An 8,929-nucleotide genomic window follows, 5' to 3' on the forward strand; every position below is an offset into this window, starting at 1 on the left:
CAATTGGGACGCCCCTGCAGCTGAGACGGGAGACCAAGGGTCCCTTTCCACGTGCCACAGGAATCCTGGGTCTCCTATCAAGTTTCGAGAGGAGTCAGGCATCGTCTCCTTTGGAGGCACTGATCTCCGCATACCTCTGGAGGTTTCAAAGGATTTGAGGCCTCCTGTCGCGATGAGGTGGGGAACTAGGTCTTTCTCTGTGGTCTCCACAGGGGATTCAGACATCCTTTCGTCCTGGGAGATGCAAGACGAGCCTGCATTGAAGTCACTGCAGGGATATCCGGCCTTATTTCGAGTCAGGGCATCGTGGTGTCCATTCCACTTGAGGCCGCAAACTCAGGGTCCCTCTCACATACCTAGAGCTGAGAGAAGCCTCCTCTTGAGGTGCTTGTGGTAAGGTGGTATTCCTCTGGAGTCGAAGCCAGGGACTAACCTCTCATCTCGAGTTGATTTTTAGTCCACGGAGCTCTTTTGTGTTGCTACAGTGACCTCAGGATCCCTCTAGCCTTGAAACAGTGTTCTTGGGGTTTCTCTGGAGTGCCATCAAGGAAATCAAGGCTCCTTTCATGTGTGATGTGCAACACGGAAATGCTCTGCACGCAGTGCAGGGCAATCGGGACTCATCTCGCGGCGAGGGGGAAGTCTCATGGTTTTTCTCGAGTTGCGGCGGGAACCTGGGGTATATTCTCGAGTTACGACGGGGATGGCCCTTCCACCCACGTGTTTCTTCAGCGACGTCAGGACTCCTGCCTAGTTGCGAGGGACAACTCTGGATTCTCCTCGAGGCTTGGCAGCGCAATTGGGACGCCTCTCCAGCTGAGGCGGGAGACCAAGTGTCCCTTTCCAAGTGCCACAGGAATCCTGGGACTCCTATCAAGTTTCACGAGGAGTCAGGCATCGCCTCCTTTGGAGGCACTGATCTCCGCGTACCTCTGGAGTTTTCAAAGGATGGGAGGCTATCGGTCGCGATGAGGTGGGGAACTAAGTCTTTCTCTGTGCTTTCCACAGGGGATTCAGACATCCTTTCGTCCTGGGAGATGCAAGACGAGCCTGCATTGAAGTCACTGCAGGGATATCCAGCCTTATTTCGAGTCAGGGCATCGCGGTGTCCATTCCACTTGAGGCCGCAAACTCAGGGTCCCTCTCACATACCTAGAGCTGAGAGAAGCCTCCTCTTGAGGTGCTTGTGGTAAGGTGGTATTCCTCAGGAGTCGAAGCCAGGGACTAACCTCTCATCTCGTGTTGATTCTTGGTCCACGGAGCTCTTTCTTGTTGCTACAATGACCTCAGGATCCCTCTAGCCTTGAAACAGTGTTCTTGGGGTTTCTCTGGAGTGCCATCAAGGAAATCAAGGCTCCTTTCATGTGTGATGTGCAACACGGAATTGCTCTGCACGCAGTGCAGGGGAATCGGGCCTCATCTCGCGGCGAGGGGGAAGTCTCATGGTTTTTTTCGAGATGCGGCGGGAACCTGGGGTATATTCTCGAGTTACGACGGGGATGGCCCTTCCACACACGTGTTTGTTCAGCCACGTCAGGACTCTTGCCTAGTTGCGAGACAAAACTCGGGATTCTCCTCGAGGCTTGGCAAGGCAATTGGGACGCCTCTCCAGCTGAGGCGGGAGACCAAGGGTCCCTTTCCACGTGCCACAGGAATCCTGGGACTCCTATCAAGTTTCACGAGGAGTCAGGCATCGTCTCCTTTGGAGGCACTGATCTCCGCGTACCTCTGGAGTTTTCAAAGGATGTGAGGCCTCCGGTCGCGATGAGGTGGGGAACTAGGTCTTTCTCTGTGGTCTCCACAGGGGATTCAGACATCCTTTCATCTTGGGAGATGCAAGACGAGCCTGCATTCAAGTCACTGCAGGGATATCCAGCCTTATTTCGAGTCAGGGCATCGCGGTGTCCATTCCACTTGAGGCCGCAAACTCAGGGTCCCTCTCACATACCTAGAGCTGAGAGAAGCCTCCTCTTGAGGTGCTTGGGGTAAGGTGGTATTCCTCTGGAGTCGAAGCCAGGGACTAACCTCTCATCTCGAGTTGATTTTTGGCCCACGGAGCTCTTTCGTGTTGCTACAGTGACCTCAGGATCCCTCTAGCCTTGAAAGAGTGTTCTTGGGGTTTCCCTGGATTGCCATGAAGGAAATCAAGGCTCCTTTCATGTGTGATGTGCAACACGGAATTGCTCTGCACGCAGTGCAGGGGAATCGGGTCTCATCTCGCGGCGAGGGGGAAGTCTCATGGTTTTTCTCGAGTTGCGGCGGGAACCTGGGGTATATTCTCGAGTTACGACGGGGATGGCCCTTCCACCCACGTGTTTGTTCAGCCACGTCAGGACTCCTGCCTAGTTGCGAGGGACAACTCTGGATTCTCCTCGAGGCTTGGCAGGGCAATTGGGACGCCTCTCCAGCTGAGGCGGGAGACCAAGTGTCCCTTTCCAAGTGCCACAGGAATCCTGGGACTCCTATCAAGTTTCACGAGGAGTCAGGCATTGTCTCCTTTGGAGGCACTGATCTCCGCGTACCTCTGGAGTTTTCAAAGGATGTGAGGCTATCGGTCGCGATGAGGTGGGGAACTAAGTCTTTCTCTGTGCTTTCCACAGGGGATTCAGACATCCTTTCGTCCTGGGAGATGCAAGACGAGCCTGCATTGAAGTCACTGCAGGGATATCCGGCCTTATTTCGAGTCAGGGCATCGCGGTGTCCATTCCACTTGAGACCGCAAACTCAGGGTCCCTCTCACATACCTAGAGCTGAGAGAAGCCTCCTCTTGAGGTGCTTGTGGTAAGGTGGTATTCCTCTGGAGACGAATCCAGGGACTAACCTCTCTTTTCGAGTTGATTTTTGGTCCACAGAGTTCTTTCGTGTTGCTACAGTGACCTCAGGATCCCTCTATCCTTGAAACAGTGTTCTTGGGGTTTCTCTGGAGTGCCATCAAGGAAATCAAGGCTCCTTTCATGTGTGATGTGCAAGACGGAATTGCTCTGCACGCAGTACAGGGGAATCGGGCCTCATCTCGCATCGAGGGGGAAGTCTCATGGTTTTTCTCGAGTTGCGGCGGGAACCTGGGGTATATTCTCGAGTTACGACGGGGATGGCCCTTCCACCCACGTGTTTGTTCAGCCACGTCAGGACTCCTGCCTAGTTGCGAGGGACAACTCTGGATTCTCCTCGAGGCTTGGCAGGGCAATTGGAACGCCTCTCCATCTGAGGCGGGAGACCAAGGGTCCCTTTCCACGGGCCACAAGAATCCTGGGACTCCTATCAAGTTTCACGAGGAGTCAGGCATCGTCTCCTTTGGAGGCACTGATCTCCGCGTACCTCTGGAGTTTTCAAAGGATGTGAGGCCTCCGGTCGCGATGAGGTGGGGAACTAGGTGTTTCTCTGTGGTCTCCACAGGGGATTCAGACATCCTTTCTTCTTGGGAGATGCAAGACGAGCCTGCATTGAAGTCACTGCAGGGATATCCGGCCTTATTTCGAGTCAGGGCATCGCGGTGTCCATTCCTCTTGAGGCCGCAAACTCAGGATCCCTCTCACATACCTAGGCTGAGAGAAGCCTCCTCTTGAGGTGCTTGTGGTAAGGTGGTATTCCTCTGGAGTCGAAGCCAGGGACTAACCTCTCATCTCGAGTTGATTTTTGGTCCACGGAGCTCTTTCGTGTTGCTACAGTGACCTCAGGATCCCTCTAGCCTTGAAACAGTGTTCTTGGGGTTTCTCTGGAGTGCCATCAAGGAAATCAAGGCTCCTTTCATGTGTGATGTGCAACACAAAATTGCTCTGCACGCAGTGCAGGGGAATCGGGCCTCATCTCGCGGCGAGGGGGAAGTCTCATGGTTTTTCTCGACTTGCGGCGGGAACCTGGGGTATATTCTCGAGTTACGACGGGGATGGCCCTTCCACACACGTGTTTGTTCAGCCACGTCAGGACTCTTGCCTAGTTGCGAGACACAACTCGGGATTCTCCTCGAGGCTTGGCAAGGCAATTGGGACGCCTCTCCAGCTGAGGCGGGAGACCAAGGGTCCCTTTCCACGTGCCACAGGAATCCTGGGACTCCTATCAAGTTTCACGAGGAGTCAGGCATCGTCTCCTTTGGAGGCACTGATCTCCGCGTACCTCTGGAGTTTTCAAAGGATGTGAGGCCTCCGGTCGCGATGAGGTGGGGAACTAGGTCTTTCTCTGTGGTCTCCACAGGGGATTCAGACATCCTTTCATCTTGGGAGATGCAAGACGAGCCTGCATTCAAGTCACTGCAGGGATATCCAGCCTTATTTCGCGTCAGGGCATCGCGGTGTCCATTGCACTTGAGGCCGCAAACTCAGGGTCCCTCTCACATACCTAGAGCTGAGAGAAGCCTCCTCTTGAGGTGCTTGTGGTAAGGTGGTATTCCTCTGGAGTCGAAGCCAGGGACTAACCTCTCATCTCGAGTTGATTTTTGGCCCACGGAGCTCTTTCGTGTTGCTACAGTGACCTCAGGATCCCTCTAGCCTTGAAACAGTGTTCTTGGGGTTTCTCTGGAGTGCCATGAAGGAAATCAAGGCTCCTTTCATGTGTGATGTGCAACACAGAATTGCTCTGCACGCAGTGCAGGGGAATCGGGCCTCATCTCGCGGCGAGGGGGAAGTCTCATGGTTTTTCTCGACTTGCGGCGGGAACCTGGGGTATATTCTCGAGTTACGACGGGGATGGCCCTTCCACACACGTGTTTGTTCAGCCACGTCAGGACTCTTGCCTAGTTGCGAGACACAACTCGGGATTCTCCTCGAGGCTTGGCAGGGCAATTGGAACGCCTCTCCAGCTGAGGCGGGAGACCAAGGGTCCCTTTCCACGTGCCACAGGAATCCTGGGACTCCTATCAAGTTTCACGAGGAGTCAGGCATCGTCTCCTTTGGAGGCACTGATCTCCGCGTACCTCTGGAGTTTTCAAAGGATGTGAGGCTATCGGTCGCGATGAGGTGGGGAACTAAGTCTTTCTCTGTGCTTTCCACAGGGGATTCAGACATCCTTTCGTCCTGGGAGATGCAAGACGAGCCTGCATTGAAGTCACTGCAGGGATATCCGGCCTTATTTCGAGTCAGGGCATCGCGGTGTCCATTCCACTTGGGGCCGCAAACTCAGGGTCCCTCTCACATACCTAGAGCTGAGAGAAGCCTCCTCTTGAGGTGCTTGTGGTAAGGTGGTATTCCTCTGGAGACGAATCCAGGGACTAACCTCTCTTTTCGAGTTGATTTTTGGTCCACAGAGTTCTTTCGTGTTGCTACAGTGACCTCAGGATCCCTCTATCCTTGAAACAGTGTTCTTGGTGTTTCTCTGGAGTGCCATCAAGGAAATCAAGGCTCCTTTCATGTGTGATGTGCAACACGGAATTGCTCTGCACGCAGTACAGGGGAATCGGGCCTCATCTCGCATCGAGGGGGAAGTCTCATGGTTTTTCTCGAGTTGCGGCGGGAACCTGGGGTATATTCTCGAGTTACGACGGGGATGGCCCTTCCACCCACGTGTTTGTTCAGCCACGTCAGGACTCCTGCCTAGTTGCGACGGACAACTCGGGATTCTCCTCGAGGCTTGGCAGGGCAATTGGAACGCCTCTCCAGCTGAGGCGGGAGACCATGGGTCCCTTTCCACGGGCCACAAGAATCCTGGGACTCCTATCATGTTTCACGAGGAGTCAGGCATCGTCTCCTTTGGAGGCACTGATCTCCGCGTACCTCTGGAGTTTTCAAAGGATGTGAGGCCTCCGGTCGCGATGAGGTGGGGAACTAGGTCTTTCTCTGTGGTCTCCACAGGGGATTCAGACATCCTTTCGTCCTGGGAGATGCAAGACGAGCCTGCATTGACGTCACTGCAGGGATATCCGGCCTTATTTCGAGTCAGGGCATCGCGGTGTCCATTCCACTTGAGGCCGCAAACTCAGGGTCCCTCTCACATACCTAGAGCTGAGAGAAGCCTCCTCTTGAGGTGCTTGTGTAAGGTGGTATTCCTCAGGAGTCGAAGCCAGGGACTAACCTCTCATCTCGTGTTGATTCTTGGTCCACGGAGCTCTTTCGTGTTGCTACAGTGACCTCAGGATCCCTCTAGCCTTGAAACAGTGTTCTTGGGGTTTCTCTGGAGTGCCATCAAGGAAATCAAGGCTCCTTTCATGTGTGATGTGCAAGACGGAATTGCTCTGCACGCAGTACAGGGGAATCGGGCCTCATCTCGCATCGAGGGGGAAGTCTCATGGTTTTTCTCGAGTTGCGGCAGTAACCTGGGGTATATTCTCGAGTTACGACGGGGATGGCCCTTCCATCCACGTGTTTGTTCAGCCACGTCAGGACTCCTGCCTAGTTCCGAGGGACAACTCGGGATTCTCCTTGAGGCTTGGCAGGGCAATTGGAACGCCTCTCCAGCTGAGTCGGGAGACCAAGTGTCCCTTTCCACGTGCCACAAGAATCCTGGGACTCCTATCAAGTTTCACGAGGAGTCAGGCATCGTCTCCTTTGGAGGCACTGATCTCCGCGTACCTCTGGAGTTTTCAAAGGATGTGAGGCCTCCGGTCGCGATGAGGTGGGGAACTAAGTGTTTCTCTGTGATCTCCACAGGGGATTCAGACATCCTTTCTTCTTGGGAGATGCAAGACGAGCCTGCATTGAAGTCACTGCAGGGATATCCGGCCTTATTTCGAGTCAGGGCATCGCGGTGTCCATTCCACTTGAGGCCGCAAACTCAGGATCCCTCTCACATACCTAGAGCTGAGAGAAGCCTCCTCTTGAGGTGCTTGTGGTAAGATGTTATTCCTCAGGAGTCGAAGCCAGGGACTAACCTCTCATCTCGTGTTGATTCTTGGTCCACGGAGCTCTTTCGTGTTGCTACAGTGACCTCAGGATCCCTCTAGCCTTGAAACAGTGTTCTTCGGGTTTCTCTGGAGTGCCATCAAGGAAATCAAGGCTCCTTTCATGTGTGATGTGCAACACGGAATTGCTCTGCACGCAGTGCAGGGGAATCGGGCCTCATCTCGCGGCGAGGGGGAAGTCTCATGGTTTTTCTCGAGTTGCGGCGGGAACCTGGGGTATATTCTCGAGTTACGACGGGGATGGCCCTTCCACCCACGTGTTTCTTCAGCGACGTCAGGACTCCTGCCTAGTTGCGAGGGACAACTCTGGATTCTCCTCGAGGCTTTGCAGGGCAATTGGGACGCCTCTCCAGCTGAGGCGGGAGACCAAGTGTCCCTTTCCACGTGCCACAGGAATCCTGGGTCTCGTATCAAGTTTCACGAGGAGTCAGGCATCGTCTCCTTTGGAGGCACTGATCTCCGCATACCTCTGGAGATTTTAAAGGATTTGAGGCCTCCTGTCGCGATGAGGTGGGGAACTAGGTCTTTCTCTGTGGTCTCCACAGGGGATTCAGACACCCTTTCGTCTTGGGAGATGCAAGACGAGCCTGCATTCCAGTCACTGCAGGGATATCCGGCCTTATTTCGAGTCAGGGAATCGCGGTGTCCATTCCACTTGAGGCCGCAAACTCAGGGTCCCTCTCACATACCTAGAGCTGAGAGAAGCCTCCTCTTGAGGTGCTTGTGGTAAGGTGGTATTCCTCTGGAGTCGAAGCCAGGGACTAACCTCTCATCTCGAGTTGATTTTTGGTCCACGGAGCTCTATCGTGTTGCTACAGTGACCTCAGGATCCCTCTAGCCTTGAAACAGTGTTCTTGGAGTTTCTCTGGAGTGCCATCAAGGAAATCAAGGCTCCTTTCATGTGTGATGTGCAACACAGAATTGCTCTGCACGCAGTGCAGGGGAATCGGGCCTCATCTCGCGGCGAGGGGGAAGTCTCATGGTTTTTCTCGAGTTGCGGCGGGAACCTGGGGTATATTCTCGAGTTACGACGGGGATGGCCCTTCCACCCACGTGTTTCTTCAGCGACGTCAGGACTCCTGCCTAGTTGCGAGGGACAACTCGGGATTCTCCTTGAGGCTTAGCAGGGCAATTGGGACGCCTCTCCAGCTGAGGCGGGAGACCAAGTGTCCCTTTCCAAGTGCCACAGGAATCCTGGGACTCCTATCAAGTTTCACGAGGAGTCAGGCATCGTCTCCTTTGGAGGCACTGATCTCCGCGTACCTCTGGAGTTTTCAAAGGATGTGAGGCCTCCGGTCGCGATGAGGTGGGGAACTAAGTGTTTCTCTGTGATCTCCACAGGGGATTCAGACATCCTTTCTTCTTGGGAGATGCAAGACGAGCCTGCATTGAAGTCACTGCAGGGATATCCGGCCTTATTTCGAGTCAGGGCATCGCGGTGTCCATTCCACTTGAGGCCGCAAACTCAGGATCCCTCTCACATACCTAGAGCTGAGAGAAGCCTCCTCTTGAGGTGCTTGTGGTAAGATGTTATTCCTCAGGAGTCGAAGCCAGGGACTAACCTCTCATCTCGTGTTGATTCTTGGTCCACGGAGCTCTTTCGTGTTGCTACAGTGACCTCAGGATCCCTCTAGCCTTGAAACAGTGTTCTTCGGGTTTCTCTGGAGTGCCATCAAGGAAATCAAGGCTCCTTTCATGTGTGATGTGCAACACGGAATTGCTCTGCACGCAGTGCAGGGGAATCGGGCCTCATCTCGCGGCGAGGGGGAAGTCTCATGGTTTTTCTCGAGTTGCGGCGGGAACCTGGGGTATATTCTCGAGTTACGACGGGGATGGCCCTTCCACCCACGTGTTTCTTCAGCGACGTCAGGACTCCTGCCTAGTTGCGAGGGACAACTCTGGATTCTCCTCGAGGCTTTGCAGGGCAATTGGGACGCCTCTCCAGCTGAGGCGGGAGACCAAGTGTCCCTTTCCACGTGCCACAGGAATCCTGGGTCTCGTATCAAGTTTCACGAGGAGTCAGGCATCGTCTCCTTTGGAGGCACTGATCTCCGCATACCTCTGGAGATTTTAAAGGATTTGAGGCCTCCTGTCGCGATG

Source organism: Cervus elaphus, chromosome 26 (assembly GCF_910594005.1).
Source record: "Cervus elaphus chromosome 26, mCerEla1.1, whole genome shotgun sequence".
NCBI classification, from domain to species: Eukaryota; Metazoa; Chordata; class Mammalia; order Artiodactyla; family Cervidae; genus Cervus; species Cervus elaphus.